This window comes from Girardinichthys multiradiatus, chromosome 23 (genome assembly GCF_021462225.1).
Source record: "Girardinichthys multiradiatus isolate DD_20200921_A chromosome 23, DD_fGirMul_XY1, whole genome shotgun sequence".
NCBI lineage: Eukaryota > Metazoa > Chordata > Actinopteri > Cyprinodontiformes > Goodeidae > Girardinichthys > Girardinichthys multiradiatus.
The window spans coordinates 38,922,508-38,933,258 of record NC_061815.1 but is presented as its reverse complement, the minus strand read 5'-3'; the positions used below and the strand labels follow the sequence as shown (position 1 = coordinate 38,933,258).

The 10,751-nt window shown below is 40.2% G+C and overlaps 1 protein-coding gene and 1 non-coding gene across 7 annotated transcripts in view; one reads left to right on the top strand and one right to left on the bottom strand.

Moving 5' to 3' along the window:
- The first annotated feature begins 25 nt into the window (after positions 1 to 25).
- Positions 26 to 10,751, top strand: part of bcorl1 (BCL6 corepressor-like 1) — a 42,425-nt gene continuing 31,699 nt past the window's right edge. For 3 of the 6 annotated variants that reach the window (XR_007036221.1, XR_007036220.1, XM_047352786.1), the window contains exon 1: positions 27 to 148. The gene's annotated coding sequence lies outside the window, so the exon portion shown is untranslated. Of the gene's footprint in view, positions 149 to 10,751 lie in introns of all 6 variants that reach the window. The other 3 variants (XM_047352791.1, XM_047352790.1, XM_047352789.1) reach the window with 2 other exon arrangements.
- trnav-uac lies at positions 2,737 to 2,809 on the bottom strand. The gene has a single exon. It is a non-coding gene; the product is annotated as a tRNA-Val (tRNA).

Below are 10,751 nucleotides of genomic sequence, written 5' to 3'. Positions count from 1 at the left end.
TGCTAAGGTAACCGTTGCTGCCCTCTTTTTTCCAGCGCAGAAACAGAGAGATGGACAGAGTGTGGACGGTTACAAAGTCATGTATTCCCACCTAAAAGTGAGCTGGCCCACTGAGATGCGGCTTTTCCACAACGGAACAGAAGAATGGGTCAGTAATTTTTTTATGTTTAACCATGTCTTATTTGCTTGTTAGCTAGCAATAAGTAGCCGTTAAAATACAAGGATGGTGCTGCATTTAGCGGACGGTTAACACCTGTGGAGGCTGATAACAGAGAGACTCAACACATGTAAATCATCACATTTGTGTTCCATCTATCTATCTATTCCTATTGAAATATAGAGCGTTGCAAACTATTTATAAAAATTGAATTATATCACATTCCATCACATTATAACGGCAACTCGGAAACTTATGATTATTATCGCAAATTGTATGACTGTGAAGTGACAGAAAATGATAGGTTTACATTTTGTGTTTTCATTTGTAATTGGCCCCTTTCATTTTAAGACCTCTAAAAAAGGACCATAGGAACTCCAGAGGTCCTTTAGAGATCCACAGCCATCCTGGTTAACTGGACAACAGTTATGCATTCTACAAATCTGGCCTTGATGGAAGAGTACATGAAGGGAAATACTGAAATAAAACCTGTTTAGGGCAGCTTAACAGTGGGGTAAAAGTTAACCTCACAACACTCAACGAAACACATCAGAAGCTACAGTGCAATTGTTTAAGTAAAACCTATCCATGTGGTACAATGGCCCAATCAAAGTCTTTAGCTAAATGATAACAGGAATCTGAGGTCAGACTTGAAAGTAATGTTGGCAGACACTTTCCAACCAATCTGACTGAGCTTGACCTATTTTGCAAAGATGGATGGGCAAAGATTTCAGTCTTTGTGTGTTCAAATCTGGTATAGACATACCCACAAAGGACTTGTAGCTCTTATTGCAGTTAAAGGTGGTTTTACATTGTGTTGTGTCAGGTGAGTGGAAAACACATGCATATCACACTTTTCAAATTTTTATTTGTATAAATGTGTTAGAACCATGTAAAAAAAAAATTCCTTCCATTTCAGTTAGGTGCTACTGTTGATATTTTACATAAAATCGCAGTTAAATACATACCATAAGGTTTAAAGTCATAATGCGTGTTTGGTGGCGCAGTTGGTCGCACTGGTGCCTCGCAGTGAGAAGGTCTCCTTTCTGCATGGAGTTTGCATTTTCTCTCTGTGGATGCGTGGCTTCTGCGGCTTCCTTTCCTTCAACAGTCCAAAGACATAACTGTTAGCTTAATTGGTCTCTCTAAATTGCCCTTAGGTATGTCCTGCGATGGACTGGCGACCTGTCCAGGGTGTATCCTGCCTCTTGCCTGTAGACAGTTAGAGATTAGCACCAGCTCCCCGGCAACCTTGTACGGAAGAAGCTGGTATAGCAAATGGATGGATGTATAGTCTCTCACAGACAATGTAGAAATGTTTCCCACACTTCTTCACAACATTGCTCCTGTTCATTGAGGTTTACTGGCATGTCTTTTTTTTCCGCACGTCTCTTTAGGTCCCACCACAGCATTTCAATCTGGCTGAGGTCTTGGCTTTGACTGGGCCATTGCAATATGTTGATTTCTTGTCTTTTTCAGCTGTTTTAGATTTACTATGTTTGGGATAAGGGTTCTGTTTCTTGACCCAGTCTCTGTCAGGATTCAACTGTCAGACAAATGGCATCATATTTTGACTCTAGAATACATACAGCGGAGTTGATAATCGACAACTCGGTGCTTGACAGTTGGTATGAGGGGTGTCTGCTGGTATGATTGGTTTCATTTAAGCATAACATTCTGCATCATGGCCAACCAACTCTATTTTGGTCTCATTTGTCCAAAGAACATTGTTTCAGAAGTTGTGCCTTGTTATGTAGTATCTTTCCAAACCCAAGGCAGGCGGACGTATCCTGTTCAGATGGAAGAGGCATCATTCTTATCTTAATTGTTTTGTTCTGACCTTCGACATTTAACATGCTAAGTGAGTTGCTAAGTGAAGGTTTTTCCTCCTCGGCATCGTGTTAACAATATGTAATCTCTAGACCAGAAAACTGCCAAAACAGCTGCTTTTATAGAGGGGCCCTTCTGATGATCAATAATCAAGTGCATTTAAATAGCAACAACTGCTACTTTCCCACTTAAATCCTGAGACATTTTATTTTATCAAACGGGAAGGATCCTGAAAGGTTTATAAATTAATAATAATAATAATTCATATTTAAGTAAAAAATTAAATAGACCAAAAAAAAAAATTATACTGCAATAACATACAGCAGAAAGTAATCTCAGGACATTTTTATGCAAAGGATCTCAACAATTCCCTCAGAGCGATCCCTTGGCAACAAGGGAGAATAAACACTGTTTTAACAGGTAGGAACGTCTGGCAGAACCAGACTCAGACAGGGCAGCCATCTGCTGCGACCGGGGACAGCAAGAGATGAAAAAAAGACTAGAAACAGTACCACAAAAAAACACTAAATTCTGTGCAAGTCGGTCAGGCCTACAGAAGCATGAAGAACATGGGTTTTGCTTCACTGTCCGGGCTGGGTGTTGTTATGATACAAGATGGGCTCGTTATGAGACCACATTCAGGATGCGTTTAAACTTTTTATTTGTCAATGCAATGACATCACTTTTACCAACAGTCGCTAACAGACTTCTTTCCCCCTTTTTTAAACGAAAGAGTGAAAACAAGTGATTGGTTCCACTGGGGCTCGAACCCAGGACCTTCTGCGTGTAAAGCAGACGTGATAACCGCTACACTATGGAACCGAGTAGTTGCGATGAGGCGTGGATGCAGTAACGGACACGAAACGGTCCTCTGAAAGAAAGTGCGGAAAGTCGCGGTGCCTTCCGCGCTGTTGCTGCGCCGAAGCCGCAGTCCCTTCAGCTTCGCCTCGCCTGGATATGGAGGCTGCTTTTAGCTTTCAGCTGCGACTGTTTACATGCGGTTGGAAGTCGACTTCCATTGGGACGGTTAGTAGTTGTAACGGTTAACTGAACTACTGCAGCCCGGGAACTCAGAACACGGAATGGAGGGAATCGCCGTCATTTGTCCCTCTTTCTTCTAAGGCTAGCGATTTGGGATTAGCGTTTGAACAAAACTGATTTTACGTATGCTGCTGGTATGGTTCATGATTCATGTGCGGACGGTCAAACTGAAGGAAATGGCCCCCTGCTGCATCTCATCAGCTTATAGTGTCATGTGGATGTAGGTCATTAATGTGTGCTGTGAAAAAATAGACATGGAGATAAAGATCACACAATTAACAGGGACATTTATAGTGATCTTGATTTTCCTTAATTTCAGGGTCTTTAATTATCCTTTTCAAGATTTTCTTTCTCAGGGTGCGATTATAAAACAATCAACTTAAAGGAATATTAAAAAAACAAAAATCCGGCCCTGGGTTTGAATTTATTTTATATTTTTTCTAATCCACATGAGGTCAGAATTATACATACCAGCTCACACATATACATGCTGGGGTGCATGCATATGTGAGCTGCTTTTTGTTGCCAGGAACAAGCTTGTGTCATAATTCTGGCTGGACATATGTGCACAGAAAGGGCAGAGATAATTTAAACTGGCTTGTTTAATGGTGCGGACATCGTACAATCTTTGTCTGGTCTGACCATAAAATACGTCTTGTGTATAGGGATTTGGCTCATCTTTGTAACTGCAATTTTCAGTTGGGATTCTGACTACCTGCTGAGATTGATCAGAGGCGTAATATTGGTGGAATGACTTCAACATTACTTTCCGTGTCAGGACTTTTCAGTTGATCGCGAGGCATAATAAACATGCAGATAATGGAACTAAAGAATAATCTGAGAGGGACTATTAAACTTCTGGATTGACCCTAACCTCAGCTCTGTAAAATGTGAGGACTATGCTTAAGAGCTGGATGTGTGTCAAGGAACCAACCAGTTCAAATGGGTTCCCCCATTTCCAGAGGTGGGTAGTGTAGCAAAAATGTGTACTCAAGTAGTACTTGAGTAGCATTACTGCAGTATATTTTTACTTAAGTTGATGTAAAAAGTGGTCATCTAAATAAAATAAGAGTAGGTCAGAATAAGGGTAAAAACTCAAGTACTGAGTATCTGATCATAATATCTAATTTGTATAAAATGATGTACACAGACATAAAAAAATTTAAAATGATAAAATTCTAGTATTTTAAAGAATAAAATTTAAAATAAAATGTTACTTAAAAAAAGTAACATTATTACAAAATAAGACATTTAGGCAGAAGAAACACACATTTCCAAATCAGTTATATTACATCATAAAGCTTTTAAAACTAATACCTGCAGTAGGTAATGTACCTATGTTAGAACAGTACAAAGTACTCCTAGTTACAATATATACAGCTTACTGAATCTTCAAGTGACCTCGAATATGCACAGAAAATCACATTAGAACAAACTTGTTTACATACCCGAAGTCTCACTTTAACATAAACTGTAAGTGTGTGTCTTTGACTAGTGCCTAGTGTCTAGTTTTTGGTTAAAAGATCCTAGATATGGTAGGGTAGCCAGAGATCCTACTCAAGTAAGAGCAGCGTCACTTTAAAATAATATTAAGAAGTGTATTTGTTCTCAAAAACTCACTGAAGTAAATGTAAGTAGTTACTACCCATCAATGCCCATGTTGATGGCTACGGAAGTGTGTGGTTTCTCTGTGACTTGCTAAGGGATGTTTAACCAAGTATTGGTGAGGGTGAATGTATATATTTTAGCCTGTATGTATAATTTAGACATTTTGTGAACAAATCCACACAAATTTTACACTTGTTCTCCCAATAGCTGTTTTTAAAAATCATTATCTGCTCTATAATTCAGCCGTGGAAAGGGAACAGTACAAATTAATCATTAAAAGTCTAAAATTACGCATGAACTTCTGACTGGGACTGTTTGCCCACAATGCTTTAACACACATGGTGATAATATTTAGTCAGTCAAAGCATGCATTGTTTATTCTTTATATTTCACAGCAGATATATAGCAAACATAAAATGAGTAAACATGACACATGACTGCCTTAGTGTGACATTTAAAAAACCGATAATAATACCACAGAGAGAAGCAGCATGGCTGACTTTATTATTCAGTCTTAACATGTCCCTGAACCTTCTATAACTCTGTGCCAACCTTGTCACACCTCTTTTAATGCAGGGTCATTATTCCTGCTTAAATTAAAGACGGCAGAATAGAGGGTCTGTAGCTGATCTCTTCTAGGTCTGTATCTGAAAAACACAAACCCTCCATGTCTTTGTTATTTTTTGGGGTCATGAATTAGGCATGGATTGGTATGAACTTGTCATGATATACTATTTATGCAAACATTTGAAACTGAATTTATACCCGGGTGTAATAGCTTTTATTTAGGACCAAACTGCTGCATTTATTCATACTGCTACTAAAATAGTAATAAAATCTTAGATATTCCACTTATAATAATTAGGGCTGCAACTAACTATTATTATGCTAATTGGTTAATCTCTCAACAATTGTTTCGATTAACTGATTAATAAGCGGATAGCAAAGGTGCATAATAGGAGAATTTGAACCAGGTGACGCTAAAGCTTTACCACTTGAGAAGTTCTGGAAAGAGCATATTTACAGACAAAGAAAGTTTTTCATCTTAAATGCAAAATGTGTATATTGTTTGTACAGTTTTGGCCTAATTACTGCTCGATTTTTCAATTACTAAATTATTTGATGATTATTTCAGTAATCGATTAATCGCGATTAATCCGGTTAATTCTTTCAGCCCTAATAATATTGTTATTTAAGTCATTTATTTTCAGTTATTTTTATGTTGCTTCATAGACTTAAGAGAAAAAATACACATCACATAAATTTAGATAGTTTTCAAGGGCCCTTTACACAGAATATTATATCCTTTTGACGTTCTACTCTTTATAGAGTAACGCAAGTACAGTTAAGGCGGAAATTATTTATAGCCCTCGTAGTTTTAGATTTAAAGTAATCTTTGAATTTTACCACCGTGTTTCCTCTGACTGGAAGCAACATTGACATTTTGAAGTGGACAGCCAGAGTCCTGACCTGATTTTGATCGGAACTAAAGATTAGGGTTATGGCAAGGAGGCCCCCAACCTCAAAGACTTGGAGGTCATCACCAAACATATTTTGTCAAAATACCAAAGAAAACTTGTAAAAAGCTGGTCAGTAGTTAAAAGAAGCATTTGATTGCTGTAATGCAAATAACGGTTGCTCTATTAATTATTGAGAAGGGTATAAATAATTCCAACTTTGTTAAAGTTGAGAAAAAAATGCTAGGAATTATAAAAAAAAATGTGAAAAATTAAAAATATTTTGTACGTACATAATCTTATTTTCTTTGGGAGATGCCTGTTTCTTTTCCAGTCAGAAACAAACTTCTTGGTTTAACTAAAATAATTTTACATCTAAATTTCCCAGGGGCTTTATAACAAGCTGATATTAGCTGGTTAATTAGTCAGCCTATCTGTTCAGGTTGGCACTCTGTAGCGCCGAACTGTAGCTGTAAAACAGCATTACCTTAATGGGATTATTGTCGGGTTTATTGACTCCTTTAGTTTCAACACCATGACTTTCCATGTTTTTTGTGACAGCCAAAAAACAGTCAAATTTGTCTTTGTTGTATGCAGAGTAGTATATCATCATTCTTTTAGCCAGCTGACAGGCAGAGCATATGTGGGGATAGGGCAGTTTTACACTCCTGACCAACATATTTAGGCCAGAAAAGAAATTGCAAGTAACTGAATTTTCTGCAAAAGGAAGAAATAGGAGCAAGACAAAAAAGGTAGAAAAACATCTGGAAACCGCATCTGAAATTCAAACATGCTGCTCATCATCATCTGTGCAAAAATCTAGATATTATGACAATTTCTGTGAGGCATTCACACTGTCATGACCTCCCAGTGGCAAAGGCAAAACGGCTTCATCTCGCAGCAATGATCCCTGCAGAGGTTAAATGTAGCAAGACAGTGGGTTTTTAGAAAGAATTCAAGAGGTAGAACCCAAAAGATTTCACCTGTGGTGAGCTGGAGGATCTTACAGGTAGATGTTCAACCAAACTGGTGACTGCAGCCCAATAACCATAAGACATCTGTGAGAGAAGGACTTAAAGAACAAAAATGCTTTCAAAGGCTACATTTTCTCCTACAATATAAACATACCTATTTTGCTTTCCAAATAAGAACCATAGGCAATACATTGAAAGGTAGAGGTTTTAGGGGTGGCGCTGATGGTGAAGGGGTTAAGCGTGCGACCATATACGGAGGCTACAGTCCTCGAAGCAGCCGCCCCGGGTTTGAGTCCCAGACCCGGCGATATTTGCCGAATGTCTCCCCCTCTCTCTACCCCTCTTTCCTGTCTGCCTACTGTCAAAAAAAAATAAATAAATAAAGGCCACTAGTGCTGAAAAAATATCTTAAAGGTAGAGGTTTTATTCTCTGATGAGAAAAAAATTTATAAGAACGATAAGATTTTGACCAGCAGTGCATGTTGAACTGGATGTTGGAACCAGTGAGTACATGAGGGCCCTCACACACAAGGCAGACACCACCATGGGAGGAGCATCATATCATCCTATTGAGTGCCAAATATTACTAAATCTCATAACATGAAAGCCTGAAATGCGGACACAAGTAATGGGGCCTCTACAAAACCATGTGCCACCCTGCACCGTGTCTCAACAACTGGCTTCAGTCAGACTATGAGTGACATATTGGGTTGAATCTTTCTGACCCACATGCAGGACCACAATCAGAGACCATTCAAAGTTTGTAAAATATTTATTTTGTACAGGGGTGAAGTTACTGGGGAAAACTGGAAGCGGGAATGGTGCTGGTGCAGGAGCGTGGAAAACAGCTTTGAGATGAGGAAGCGATATGGGTGGTGAGTCTTGAAGGAGGGGTTTGGTCGGGGGTGTCCGACCCGATGTGTCTACAGGTGCGTCGGAGAGCGGGCAGGCAAGTTGGAGCGGCCAGGTGCTGTGAAGGACGGCTGGGGGATTGAAACATTTCATATTTTACACATAACTTCAGCAAAATTGAGTATATTTTATTGGGATTTTATGTCATAGACCAACACATGCATTATTGTGTTTTACAAAACATTTCTAAAACTAAAGCGTGGTGTACATTAGTATTCAGTCCTTCTAAGTCAACACTTTTTTGACCCAACTTTTTTCCGCTAACAGCTGCACGTCTTTTGAGGTATGTCTTTACCAGCTTTGCACATCTAGAGACAGACATTTCTGCCTATTTCATTTTTGCAAAATATCTCAAGCTCAGTCAGGTTTGATGGAGTAACCATGTGATCAGCAATTTTCAAGTCTTGCGTCAGAGTCTCTTGGATTTAGACCTGGACTTTGTCTGGGCCATTCAAACATAAGCTCTTATCTTCTATTGTAGCTCTGGGTTGATGTTTAGGGTCATTTGTCCTCCTGGAATGTGAATCTCGGTCCCAGTCTCAAGTCTGTTGCAGCCTCTAACAGGTATGTCTTTAGGTCCATTGGTCCTCCCATTACCTCTGAGCAGTCTCCCTGACCCTGCAGAAGAAAAGCATCACCACATAATGATGCTGCTGACACCATGACATTTTCAGGATGATGTTCAGAATTAGTTTTCCTCCACACATAACATTTTGCATTAAGGTCCAAAAGTTTCATTTTGACAGGATCACTGACCACATATTTGCTCTGTCCCCTAAATGGTTTGCAGCAACTGCAAGTGAAAGGTCTTATGGCTTTCTTTCAACAATAGCTTTTTTCTTTCCTTTCTTCCATAAAGGCTAAATTTGTTTAGTGTCCAACTAATAGTTATCTTGTCAACAGATTCTCCCACCTTTGCTGACTCTTTGTTGCTTCTCTGATGAATGCTTTCTTTGCCTGTCAGTTTAGACGGACAGTGATGCCTTGGTAGAGTTACAGTTGCGTCTTAAGGTGCGTTCACACCAAACGCGATTTCTGCGAAAGGAGCGGCCAATTTACATGTTATCCCTATGTAGAGGTGCGTTCAGGAGCTGAGCGGCGCGATGCGAAGGACGCGGAGGGTGCAGCGCGGCAAGCGAAGCGGGAGCGGAGCGGCGCGATGGACGAGTTGAAAAATCTGAACTTTTTCCTAAAGTCGCGTCAACCAATCAGCGACTGGATGTGGCTGTGACGTAGGTGAAGGACCAAAGCGGAGAAGAAGCAGTTGTCAATGATGGAGGACCAGATCATAGTGGCGGTGTGCGGCAAGCCAGAATTGTATGATTCAACTAATTACTTTTACCGAGACAAGTACAGAAAGGACCTGGCCTGGTTATGTTTAGGCACAAATATCTTATATTTAGGAGATGTGGACATTAAAAATCGGCTGTTTTTTTACTGAGCTGAGATTTATTTACTCACCAAAGACAGATGGACAGGCGTTCAGCAGTGGGGATACAGCGCCGGTAGACCGCGGTGAAGTTAGTTTGAAGTTGGATGTTCAAGCTCCGCGGAGTTTGCGGCATCTAGGTCACTGTTGATCCGATTCAGGCACTCAGATTTTCCACGATTGTTTGGTACGGAAACTTATTGACGGTCCCTAGTGAACCACCGCGCGTCAGAAGAGGGAGCAACAAAGAACAGCTAGCCGAAATCTGGGTGCCTGACTCGGATCGGCCGTGGGCTGGATGCCGCTGGCTCCGCGGGGCTTGAGTGTCCGGTGTCCGGCTTCGGGCTGGCTTCACTGCGGTCGCCGGTAGTTGGTGTCCCGGAGGCCGATTCGTCTCCCAATGAGGGGCAGAAGATAGTCGAACTGGGTCCTGGATAGACGGAAGTACCGCTGAAATCGACCGTCATCCAGACACACCTCCTGGAGTAGGTGGTGGTAATCTCCGAACTGTTCCCGTCCCTGAAGAATCTGGTGAACCCAGGGACATTGATGTCGGCTGCGTTTTTCGGCTCTCCTCATGTAAAACACCGTAATTATCCGTGAAATCCATGTCAAGCATGTTCAGTTGAAACCAGCAAGCAGCAGATGGAAGCTCCTCCTATTTGATGACGCGGCGAAGCGTTGCTGCTTGTTGTCAAATGCCAACGCGGAGTTCATGCGGAATGTGAAGCGGGCAAAAACACACAAATGACGCGAAAAATTCGCAGAAATCGCGTTTGGTGTGAACGCACCATTACTCTTTCCATTTTCATGTGATTGACTGAACCCCTCTGTGATATATTCAAAGCGTGGGATATCAAATGTTTCTTGGTCTTAACAATGTTTTTTTCCACATTTGTTCTCTACCAAACCACTGAGGCCTTCACAGAACACTATACACAGATGGGCTATATTTACTAAGCAGATCACTTTTGAATGCTCTTGGTTTTACTGGATTTTACTTAAGGGTATCAGAGCACAGAGTCTGAATAAAAATCAGTGGCACACTTGTCAGACTTCTATTTGTAAAATGTTCCTTGTGTAATTTTCCTTCTGTTTAACAATTAGGCATTAGATTGTGTCGGCAAATTAAATAAAATCCTGATAAAACACATTGAAGTTCATGATTTTAACGTGACAAAATGCAGAAAAAGTTTAACACCTGTAAAGATTAAATGTGACAGTTGAATCTAGATGTTAGAGGTATCTTTATATCAACATATCACTAAAGCCCATAATGATATGTGGAGTGTTTTTGCCTGTCAGTTTACATTGACAGTGATGTCATGGTAGAAACATCTATT